The sequence below is a fragment of the Scyliorhinus canicula genome, chromosome 19 (genome assembly GCF_902713615.1).
Source record: "Scyliorhinus canicula chromosome 19, sScyCan1.1, whole genome shotgun sequence".
NCBI classification, from domain to species: domain Eukaryota; kingdom Metazoa; phylum Chordata; class Chondrichthyes; order Carcharhiniformes; family Scyliorhinidae; genus Scyliorhinus; species Scyliorhinus canicula.
In genome coordinates, this window is record NC_052164.1 from 43,498,349 (window position 1) to 43,511,242 (window position 12,894).

The window sequence follows — 12,894 nt, forward strand, 5'->3', positions numbered from 1 at the left end:
CAGAAATGAAAAAGAAATGAGAGGCAAAACAGTAACATGTAAAGAGACGGATAGCTAAATTCAAAGGGAACCCAAAAGTGCGCTATAGTGTATAAATACTATAAGGATAGGTGAGGCTGATTAGGGACTTAAAAAAGGACGTGTGCATAGAGGTTGAGGGCATGGCTGATGTAATAAATGAGCAACTTGCATCTTTACTATGGAAAAAGATGGTACCAAAGTCATAGGGCGTGATTCCGACTAAATGGGAACAAAGTCCCGTAGCAAGTGTGTTTAGCCGTGTGTTTCCCAGAGCTCGCAACGCCGAGGAACACATGGCTATACAACGCCACTCATATTAAATAAGGGGCCTCAGTGGGGAACACCTGGCTGAGGCTGCACATAGCCCCATTCTCTGCACTGAGGAACTCCACTCTCAGGTCTCAGTGTAGCGAGACATCGGGACAAAATCTTTCAATGGTGTTCCGATCTCCGAAGAGACGTGACCCCAGACACCCCCCCCCCCCCCCTTCCCCCCAGCCCCAATGCCCCCACCACCACCTCCCCTCCTCGGTGCAGGCACCCCAGACTGATTGTAACCGTGCCAAAAATACCAGTTTGGCACCTTGGTGAGGCGCTGCAAGCCGGGTAGATATTTTATCGGCTGCGCTGCACCACAGCGAGCTACTTTTCGGGCACAGCGTGGCCGTTGGATCACGCCCATAGAAGAGCTGGTTGGGATACTGGATGGGCTACAATTGATGTAGAGAAGCTACCAGAAATACTTCTTATACTTGAAGTTGGTAAGTCACCAGGAGCAGATGAGATCAGTGTAAAGGTGTGAGAGAAGTAAGGCTGGAAATGGCAGAGGAACTGGCCATAATCTTCCAATCTTCCTTTCTCCAGATATTGGAGAATTGAAAATCTTACACCCCTGTTCAAAAAAGGTGTACTGACTTCCAAAAGGCATTTGGCAAATTGTCACATAATGGGTCTGCCGGACAAGTTGAAGCCCATGGAACAAAGTGGCAGCGTGCATTCAAAGTTAGCTGAATGACAGGAAACAGACAATGCTGGTGAACAATTGATTTTCAGATTAGAACATAGAACAGTACAGCACAGAACAGGCCCTTCGGCCCTCGATGTTGTGCCGAGCAATGATCACCCTACTCAAACCCACGTATCCACCCTATACCCGTAACCCAACAACCCCCCCTTAACCTTACTTTTTAGGACACTACGGGCAATTTAGCATGGCCAATCCACCTAACCCTCTATACAACGCTATTAGAGGAAGGATTACAGTGAGTTCCTCAGTAATTGGTACTGGGGCCACTGGCCTTTTTGATATATTTTAATGACCTGGTTTGGAACTTTACACTCCCTGTGGACAGGTTGGCAGGCAAGGGGATGTAAAATTGGATGCTGTGGTAGCAGCGCCCTGTCCACTGCCGATTAATGGCAACAGCACCCTGTGCCCATTGGATGTCGACGCCTCCCCCCCACGCCCCAACCCACCCTCTCATCTCTCCTTCGGTATTTTAACCCCATCACCTGAATCTTCCCTCGGCCCCCTTTGCTCTGTCAATCCCAGCCCCAGTGACAGACAACAAGAGTACAGAGACAGGCTGGTGAAATGGGTGGACAAGTGGCAGATTAAATGTAATGGAGAGAAATCGAAAGTGACACATTTTGGTCAGAGGAATGAGGGGAGGCAATATAAACTAAACAATACAATTCCACAGACAATGCAGGAACAGAGAGACCTGGGGGTATATGAGCACAAACCGCAGGGCAGATTGAGAAAGATGTTAAAAATGCAAATACGATCCTGAGCTTTATAAATAGGAACACAGAATACAAAGGCAAGGAAGTTATGGTAATAAAAGTAAATTACTGCGGATGCTGGAATATGAAACAAAAAACAGTAAATACTGGACAATCTCAGCAGGTCTGACAGCATCTGTGGAGAGAAAAGGGAGCTAATGTTTTGAGTCTGGATAACTCTTTGTCAAAGCTGCAGAGAACTGGAAATGGGGTCAGATTTATACTGTAGTGGGAGGTGTGGAGCAGTGGGGCTGGATAGGGGGCCAGCAATAGGTGGAGATTGACAAAGATGTCGAGGATAGAAGGCAAAAGGAATGTAAATGGAGGTGATTAAGGTATGATGAACCTTTCTGAAATGGGTGGTTCAGCCGCAACTGGAGCTTTGTGTCCAATGTTGGGCTCCATATTTTAGGAAGGGTGTGAAGGCTTTTGAGAGGGTACCCCTTGGTGAAGACGGGGCCTATCTCCTTAGATAAGAGGGAATTTGAGAGGAGAATTGGCAGACGTTTTCAGAATCATGAGTAGTCTAGACAGAGTAGATAGAGAGAAACTGTTCCAGTTTGAAGAAGGATTGAGATTGGCAATGATTTGAAGTTATGGCAACTTAAAGGGAAATCATTTTGTACAGTGATTGGTTAGGTTCTGGAAACACTGCCTGAGAGTGTGGGAGAGGCAGGTTCAATTGTGGCTTTCAAAACAGAATCATCTGAGAGAAAAACAGTTGCTGGGTTATGGGAAAAGGTGGAGGAGTAGAAATTGGCGAGTTAATCTTGCGGAGACCTAACACAGACATGACAAGTCAAATGGTCTCCTTCAGTGCTGTAATCATGTATGATTCTATGATAGCTCCCAATTTCACTCTTAATCTTGCTCCCACTACGTCTCTGAATGAGTTGTCAGGCAATGCAGCCCACTGGGACATTAATTTACTAACTTGTCCTTACGCATAGGAACATTAGACTTGCTGTTGTTGTACTTTAATGTGTTATATTGTTGGAGTTTCCAGCACAGATTATCCAGTAGAGAGGATTACATAGAATTATTTTAAATACAGTTGCATAGAAAGTATGGATTAGAACCAAGCCATTTAGCCCAGCTCATCCATGAATGTATTTATGTTCCATATTTCCCAAACTTCAACATTTAACTCCATCAGCATATCCTACTAACTAGTCTCCTATATTCTAACTATAACATCTCATGCTATTTTTCTTATCTTCAGTCTTAAAAAGTGACTTCTTCAAGACGCCTTTATAGAGGTATGCAAGATATTTATTGGGATAGAGAATGTAATCTTCATATCATCAAGGCATGTACAGAACAGAGTGCAAGGCTAGAGCTGTGAAGGCCAGCTTTAGGATTAGTGTCAGGAAGTACTTTTTTTACATAGATGATGAGTAACTGTTGGAAACGTATTTGCAATGACAACACACTGGACTAATTTAACAAGTAATTGAAAGACTGTCATGTTAATATTCAGTAATGATGAGATCAAATGGGCAAATTAAGACTAGAGGATTTTCAACTATTATAATCTGATCTTGATGTGTTGGAAGATTGATCGTGTGTTTAGCAAATGATGAAAGTGCAGTGTAATGCATTAAGAGGGATCAAATGTTCAATATACTTTCTCACTATTGAGGGGAAGCTCAGAAAGAGAAATGAATAGGAACATATGTTGATCGGATGAGATGAAATAAGTTAAGAGGAGGCTTGCCTGGAACCTAAAAAAATGCATAGATCTTTTGGGCCAAGTGACCTGTTTCTACGCTGGTAATTCCAGTTAATCCTGCATAATAATGAGGGGGTCAGTTAGCTCTGTTGGCTGGACAGTGGATTATGATGCAGAGCAATGGCAACAGTGTAGATTCAGTTCCCAATCCGGGCTGACTTTTAGGCGCTGATTTTCATGAGCCTCTTTCCACGTCGGGAGAGCTTGTAATACACGAGCCTGATGGGGAGATCAATTAGGTCTCATGAGGATTATTACAGTGACTTTCACTTTCACAAAAAAAAGTTATAAAGTGTGCACTTTAATTCCTGAGTTCCTGTTTGTGTCCAAAATTATGGGCTCGGGTCCATGAATAAATCCAAGTAGTTTTTCCCATAATACGGGGTTAGCATTACAATTTAGATCTCCCAGTGCAGCTCTAGATCTCATGGAAATGTATATGGAGAACTCAACCACAGAGATGGGTTGTGTTCAATTTGTGACCAGCGCAATTGTCAAAATTGTGAAATTTACTCCATAAATCTTTTAACTATTGGTCCAAAAATAGAAGCACTGGTGAGTGTCAGTGTTAGTGATAAGTACAGGCACCATTATTCATCCTATAACTGTGCAATAACTGATCTGGAAAGCTTGATGTCATGACTGAGTGCCTGAAGTGGAGAAGCACTCCAGTCCCAGGAGTCACCTTCTTCATCACAACAAACACAAAATTCACTGGGAGGAATAAAAGTTTTTTTAAAAAGGAGATATCTCAGTGGTTTAGGATTTCGCATCGTAGTTAGTCGCACAGCGATTAGCAGCTGACTAGTGGATGACACATTATTTTGCTGTCTCACAATAAAAGGGTTTGCTTTATCCTTTTATTCCATTTAGCTTAGGAGGGGTTTTGATGAAGTAAGTAAAGAAACTGTTTGCGCTAGCAAGAAGGTTAGTCACCAGAGGAAAAAGTTTTAAGGAATTTGGTAAAAGAGCCAGAGGAAGGGCGGCACGGTGGCACAGTGGTTAGCATTGCTGCCTACGGCGCTGAGGACCCGGGTTCGAATCCCGGCCCTGGGTCACTGTCCGTGTGGAGTTTGCACATTCTCCCCGTGTCTGCGTGGGTTTCACCCCCACAACCCAAAGATGTGCAGGATAGGTGGATTGGCTACGCTAAATTGCCCCTTAATTGGAAAAAATAATTGGGTACTCTAAATTTTTTTTAAAAAGAGCCAGAGGAGATGCTCATTTAAAGTGCAACATTTATCATTTTTTCAAAAGGTGCGCACGCAAAAAATTGGGAAATAATTTGGATGATTGGCAAAGAGGCTGGATTCTCCAGTCCCCCAGCCACGTGTTCCTCATTGATGTGCTGTTCATAGGCTGCTTGTCAAAGGGATTTCCCATTGCCTAAATAAAATATTTTTTAAAAATTGGATTTCCCACTAAAGCCACCCCATGCTGCCGGGATAACCATGGGCGGGGGTGCGCTACCTGCAGAAAAAGTGAGTCGCAAGGGCCGGAGAATTCTAGGGGTCTCCCGCCCCCTTATCGGGGGAGCACCTATTCTGCAAGATCCATGGGGTAATTAAACACCCGTACCCCGTAAGACCCATACAGGTTATAACATCAACATTGCTAAAACAAATTATCTAGCTGTTTGTGGGATGTGGGCAAACGAAGAGCTGTAATTTGTACATTCCAATAGTGACTACAGTTTGGAAATGTTCAATTGGCTGGAAAGCACTTTGGGACATCCTGAGATTGTGAAAGATGTTACATCATTTTTTTCTCTTTCTTGTGGTGAAGGACCACTTTTGTTGCACTGGGCCCTTATGCAGGTGGGACTGGAATTAAACTGGATTTATGTCATTCTAATCACTTCTCCTAATTCTTAGGCTTGATTTTGGAGTTCTCTGCCCAGAGGTATGTCAGTGCAAGACTGGGACTAATAGATATTTGGGCGTCAGGACAATGAAGGGATGTGAGAATTATTCAGAATCACAGAAATCACAGTATTAGAGAATTGTTATAGTGCGCTGACTCTCCTAGTGCCATTCTTCCACCTTCTCTCTACAATCCTGCACATTCTTCCTTTTCAGATTGAGTGTTTCAATTAAACCTGCCTCCACCACACTCTCAGGCCGGGCATTCCAGACTCGCTCCGTGGAAAAGTCTTCCCTCGTGCCACCTTTTCTTCTTTTAGAATAATAATCTTAGAATAATAAACTTTATTATTGTCACAAGTCAGCTTACATTAATGCTGCAATGAAGTTACTGTGAAAAGCCCCAAGTTGCCACATTCTGGCCCCTGTTCGGGTACACTGAGGGAGAATTCAGAATGTCCAATTCACCTAACAGCACATCTTTCGGAACTTGTGGGAGGAAACCAGAGCACCCGGAGGAAACCCATGGAGACACGGGGAGAACGTGCAGACTCCTCACAGACAGTGACCCAAGCTGGGAATCGAACCTGGGACCCTGGCGCTGTGAAGCAACATTGCTACCCACTGTGCTACCGTGCCGCCAATTATTTTAAATAATTCTCAATCCTTTCACAAGGGGGAACAGTTTCTCCTTATCTACTCTGTAAATTGACTTGACGAAAAAGTTCACTTTGAGTTTATTGAGTTCTGGAGTAGACTTGAGGGCCATATCACTTACTCCTATTTCTTATGTTCTTATGATCGTCCCCATGATCTTATTGTGTCGGTCCAAGCGAAGTGACACAGAGGATAAATGTTGGTTCACAAGCTGAAACTGTGTTTCCTGGTCCCAGTCCTACAATCGGGGTGAAAGGTGGTCAGAAACCTATGTGTCCACGATAGAGCCCAGAGGACGATTTTGAAGGGGGAAGCTGCTCTGGGAAAGCCATTCAACTAAGGATGGCGGGCGGTTTCTCAAGTCTGGAGGGCCAATAGGGGGTACCACCATTCCAGGTACCAGCCACACATTAGGTAAGTTTGGGGATTTGGGCCTTCAGACATCAAGGGGTAGGCATCCTACAATGTCCAATGTCAGAGCGGCAACTTCCAAATAGATTGCAACGTCCAATTGGATTTGTTTATTGTCACGTGCACCGAGGTACAGTGAAAAGTATTTTTCTGCAAGCCGCTCAACAGATCATTAAGTACATGCGAATAAAAGAAAATACATAATAGGGCAACACAGGATATACAATGTAACTACATAAACTCTGGCATTGGATGAAGCATACAGGGTGTAGTGTTAATGAGGTCAGTCAATAAGAGGGTCATTTAGGAGTCTGGTGCCAGATTCGAAAATCATCCTCTCCCCCCCCCCCCCCCCCCCCCCCCCCCCCCAATCACTGGGATGCTGGCACATTTTCACAGTAGATTTCCACACGTGAGGGTTACCCCATGCACAGGATCGAAAATCCTTTTGACGTTGGGAAAGTGCCATTAATTTAAGCCCTCAGGGGACTCCATTTGTTATCCATCACATTCAGGCTGGTGGCAGCATCAAGGAGTCAGTGCCTCTTCCAAAATCACCGCCAGTCCCATCTTCTCAGCCAAACAATTACTCTGCCCATAAATTGAAAGTGAACTGACTGTAATAAGAAGTGTTTATTGTCTGGTCCTTGACATGTCTTCTCACAAGACTGATTCAGATGAAAATGATAAACTGAAATTATATTTCACGAGCAGTAAATCTGTCTGTCCTGTTCCTGCGCGTGTTTTGGTGTAAAATGCCCATACCCAAAGCCGTAAACAGGACCCGCAGAAAATCACGTATCTGCTGCCCCTTCTTTTTCACTGTTGCAGTTAAGAAATTGCCTGGGATCTCGGGAAAATGTAGCCCAGTAACAGTCTTACTGCTGTGATTCTATTGGTTCCCTCTTTGGACGACGCTTAATAAAAAAGCTTGGAGGAATATATACGGTGAGTTTATATGGTGTGTTCCTGAGAACTGATTTCAGGCTGAGAGAAATCAGAGTGGCAGCCATTGAATGTGCGAATATTTTGAGAAGTAAAAATATCCAAACAGAAATTACCTACTAAGGATCAGGAACTGTTATAAAAAGTATTTTTTGAAGTTAACAAAAAATATGTAAATTTTTGATTCACTGTGTTTAGTTAGTTCCCTTTCTTTTTTTTTGGATTTAATCGCCTTCTTACATGAAGGGACCCAATGAATGCTGTCTGATTCTCATCTATCAACAGTATGGGCGTGATTTAATGGTCACGCTGCAAAGCAGTTCGCCACGGCGCAGCGTGGCCTATCAAGGCCAGGATTTGATTTGATTTGATTTATTAACATAGAACATAGAACATACAGTGCAGAAGGAGGCCATTCGGCCCATTGAGTCTGCACAGACCCACTTAAGCCCTCACTTCCACCCTGTCCACGTAGCCCAATAAGCCCTCCTAATCTTTTTGGACACTAAGGGCAATTTAGCATGGTCAATCCACCCAACCAGGACGTCTTTAGACTGTGGGAGGAAACCCGAGCACCTGGAGGAAACCACGCAGACACGGGGAGAAGGTGTAGACTCCGCACAGATAGTGACCCAGCGGGGAATCAAATCTGGGACCCTGGCGCTGTGAAGCCACAGTGCTATCCACTTGTGCTACCGTGCTGCCCTATTACTGTCACATGTATTAGTATACAGTGAAAAGTATTGTTTCTTGCATGCTGTACAAACAATGCATACCATACATAGGGAAGGAAGGAGAGACTGCAGAATATAATATTACAGTTATAGCAAGGTGTAGAGAAAAGATCAACCTAATATGAGATAGGTCCATTCAGAAGTCTGATGGCAGTAGGGAAGAAGCTATTCTTGAGTCAGTTGGTATGTGACCTCAAACTTTGGTATCTTTTTCCTGACGGAAGAAGGTGGCAGAGAGTATGTACGAGGTGCCTGGGGTCCTTAATTATGCTGGCTGACTTTCCGAGGCAGCGGGAATTATAGACCGAGTCGATGGATGGGAGGCTGGTTTGTGTGATGGATTCGGTTATATTCACAACCTTTTGTAATTTCCTGTGGTCTTGGGCAGAGCAGGATCCATACCAAGCTGTGATACAACAAGAAAGAATGCTTTCTATGTTGCATCTGTAGAAGTTGGTGAGAGTTGTAAGTGACATGCCAAATTTCCTTAGTCTTCTGAGAAAGTGGAGTCATTGGTGGGCTTTCCTAACTATAGTGTCAGCATGGGGGGACCAGGACAGGCTGTTGGTGATCTGGAAACCTAAGAACTTGAAGCTCTCGACTCTTTCTACTTTGTCCCCATTGATGTAGACAAGAGCATGTTCTCCACTACGCTTCCTGAAGTCGATGTCCATCTCTGTTGTTTTGTTGACATTGAGGAAGAGATTATTGTCGTAGCACCAGTTCACCAGATTCTCTATCTCATTCATGTACTCTGTCTTGTCATTATTTGAAATTCGACCCACTGCTATGGTGTCATCAGCAAATTTGAAAATCGAGTTGGAGGGGAATTTGGCCACGCAGTCATCGGTATACAAGGAGTATAGCAGGGGGCTGAGGACACAGCCTCCCTTGTGGGGCACCGGTGTTGAGGATGATCGTGGAGGAGGTGTTGTTGCCTATCTTTACTGATTGTGGCTTGTGGGTTAGAAAGTTCAGGATCCAGTCGCAGAGGGAGGAGCCAAGGCCACAGAGTTTGGAGATGAGTTTCGGAGGAATGATGGCGTTGAAGGCTGAGTTGTAGTCAGGGCCGGCCCAAGGCACCGGCAACTCGGGCAGTCGCCCGGGACGCCATGTGCTAGGGGGCGCCAGAGACGCCATGTGCTAGGGGGCGCCATGTGCTAGGGGCCGGTGCCAACCAGCGCATGCGCGGTGGCCGTCCTCCCCCAGGGCGGCCCCCTCCGCCCCCCCCTCTCCCGCCCCCCCCCTCTCCCGCCCCCCCCCCTCTGTCCGCCCCCCCCCGCCTCGGGCCGGGCCCGCCCTCCCCGCCTCGGGCCCGCCCCCCCCCCCCCGCCTCGGGCCCGCCCCCCCCCGCCTCGGGCCCGCCCCCCCCCGCCTCGGCCCCCCCCCCGCGCCTCGGCCCCACCCCCCCGCCTCGGCCCCGCCCCCCCTCCCCCCCCCCCCCCCCCCTGAAGGGCGCCGAAGTTCATCTTGCCCGGGGCGCCAGCAACCCTAGGGCCGGCGCTGGTTGTAGTCGATAAATAGGAGTCTGACATAGGTGTCTTTGTTATCTAGGTGCTCCCGTGTAGAGTGCAGGGCCATGGAGATGGCGTCTGCTGTGGACCTGTTGCAGCGGTAGGCGAACTGTAGTGGATCAAGGCAATCTGGGAGGCTGGAGTTAATTCATGCCATGACTAACCTTTCGAAGCACTTCATGATGATGGATGTCAGAGCCACTGGACGATAGTCATTAAGGCTCGCTGCTTGGCTTTTTATTGGTACAGGGATGATGGTCGTCTTCTTGAAGCAGATAGGGACATCAGATTGTTGTAAAGAGAGGTTGAAGATGTCTACGAATACCCCCGCCAGCTACCTCATCCGGGCCAGTGGCTTACCTAGGGTTGACCTTCGAGAAGGCTGCTCTGAGGGGATACTCCCCTCCCGGGATGTACCCGGTTCTCAACGCCTCGCAAGACGAGGCATTGCAATAAAATCTCTATTTAGCAAATCTGCATATTAAAGCAAGACAGCTTGTCTCCCTTTAATGTGCAGATTCATGAGTTACCTGAGGTGTGGGATCTAAAGAGAAGAATATGCCAAAGAATATAAATTCCGAAACACAACCCTGTTTTACCCCACTGGGAATCTCAAAGGGTACTGATGTTGCCCAACCACAACTGATCTTACTCATCATGTTGTGTCACGGAAAGAGGAGTTCACAATGAGTGGCATCGGCGTGCAGGTAATTTTATCCAGCAGCTTAAATAGACTACCTCTGCTCACATATTTGAATATCTTGGTGAGGTGATGAAGACAATATATAGTGGCCTCTTTAGTTTCCAGCATTTTGCTTACAGCTGCCGGTCTGAGAGATCATGTCCGTTGCTGATCTTCCAATTCTGAAACCACATTGGGATTTGGGGCAGATATGTTCAGCAGGACCTGCAGTCTGATCAGGAGAACATGGGGAAATACTTATCCCACAATGTTCAGCAGGGGTGATGCCTTGACAACTGCTGCAATAATACCAGCAACCCCCCCCCCCCCCCCCCCCCCCCACCACCACCCTTGTTCTTAGGGTCATAATTTTTGCATCACATATAATAATAATAATCTTTATTGTGACATGTAGGTTTACATTAACACTGCAATGAAGTTACTGTGAAAAGCCCCAAGTAGCCACATTCCGGCACCTGTTCAGTGCACAGAGGGAGAATTCAGAATGTCCAAATTACCTAACAGCACATCTTTCGGGACTTGTGGGAGGAAACCCGAGGACCCAGAGGAAACCCACGCAGACACGGGGAGAACGTGCCGACTTCGCACAGACTGTGACCCAAGCCGGGAATCGAACCTCGGACCCTGGAACTGTGAAGCAACAGTGCCACCCACTGCGTTACCATGCCAGCCATATTTAGGGGCACTGCCCTTCGACCCTGGGAAAGACAGATACGTTTATGCGGAAACTGCAAGAGGGCTGGTTTCCTGTGTTAAAGTACCCAGACCAGACCCCAATTTATGTTTGGAAACCGAATGAGACCACAATAGTTTTTCAAAATGTAAATTGTGAAAAAGGATACTTTGCTCCAGGAGTGGTTCTACAGACAACTCGGCATCTTTTATATTAAAACAAACTTTATTATTACCCCATTAACATCCAAGAAAAAAACTGCTTTTCAATTAACAGTTAAACAGTTCTAAACAAAATAAAGGGGCTGGATTCTCCACCGGTGGGATGTTCCATTTTGCCGGCAGCCAGGGGGTTTCCCGATGGCGTGGGGCTGTCCCACAATGGGAAAGTCCATTGACCAGCCGGCGTAGCGGAGCATCCTGCCTGCGTGCTGAAACAGAAATGTGGTGCGGCGGGATGGAGAATCCAGCCCAGGTCTTTGAGCCCACTTTCCCATCTACTTCTAAAATTTCAATTAAGCAAAATCCACACATACGGGTCAAATGCCACTTACTGATGCAGTTAACCCTCAGTGGTTTACAGATGTATCCACAAAGTCCTTGAGAGAGAAGCTTTCAGAAGTCAGCCTGAGAAACCCATTTTTCCTCAGAATCCAGCGCAGAACTCTAAAAATTAAACTAAAAATTAACTTAAAAACAACAGACACAGGGTAGAGCTCAAAAAGAAACTCAAAACAGACCCAGCCCCTCCCACGAGTGTCATCATTGCCTGCCTAGCTGTTAACCCCTTAATCACAGCTTTAGCAGGCATAAGGGCGCGATTCTCCGCTCCCCTCGCCGGGTGGGAGAATCGCGGGAGGGCCGGGCGAATCACGACACGCCGCCCTGGCACGCCCCCGCGATTCTCCCACTCGCCGTTTCTCACGAGCGGCCTGACGAACCCGACCGGTTCACGCCGGCGCCAACCACGCCTGGTCGCTGCCGGCGTGAACATCGCGCAACCGGTAAGTGTGGGGCCTGTAGGGGGCGAAGGGAAAATCGAGCACCATGGACGTGCTCATCAGATGTCTGGCCCGTGATCGGTGCCCACCGATCGTCGGGCCGGCGTCTGTAAACGACGCATTCTTTTCCCTCCGCCGCCCCGCAAGATCAAGCTGCCATGTCTTGGGGGGCAGCGGAGTGGAAGACGGCAACCGCGCATGCGTGGGTTGGAGCCGGTCAACCTGCGCATGCACGGCTAATGTCACTTCGGCGCCGCCAGCCGCGTCATTCCTGGCGCGCCACTTTGACGCAAGCGTCAAGGCCGGGCGCTCGGGATTCACGTGCCGCCACTCCTAGCCCCCTAGGGGGCGGAGAATAGGGGGCGAGGAGCGGCCTCCGACGCCGGAGTGAAACACTCCGGGTTTCCCTGCGGCGTCGGCTGTTTCTCTCCATTTCGGAGAATCGCGCCCATGATCTATATACCCTAACCTAAGTTCTTTAAATAACATTACGTCAACAGTTCTTTTAAAAACATTACTGTAATAATGCTACATATATTTAAAAATCCTACATTCATCACACCTGTGCTTAATGCGTTCAGGTGGCATAGAATTAGCAGCTGGAGCTTTGCCCACGGTAAGTGCATCAATAGCGTTGCTATGCTCCTCAACTGTGGGTTCAATATCCAGCTCTACCATGACAGCTAGGCTTTCTGTGGTATCCAGAGCTTCCTCGGTGACAATGTTCTCTCTAGAGTACAACTCTAGAGTATTCCATCTATCTCTTCAACTGTTTATTGCAGTCTTTAATCACATCCCTTGATTTATTTTCAAGTAGTTGTTATCTTTATTGATGGACCTGGTGCCTTTTTGATCCC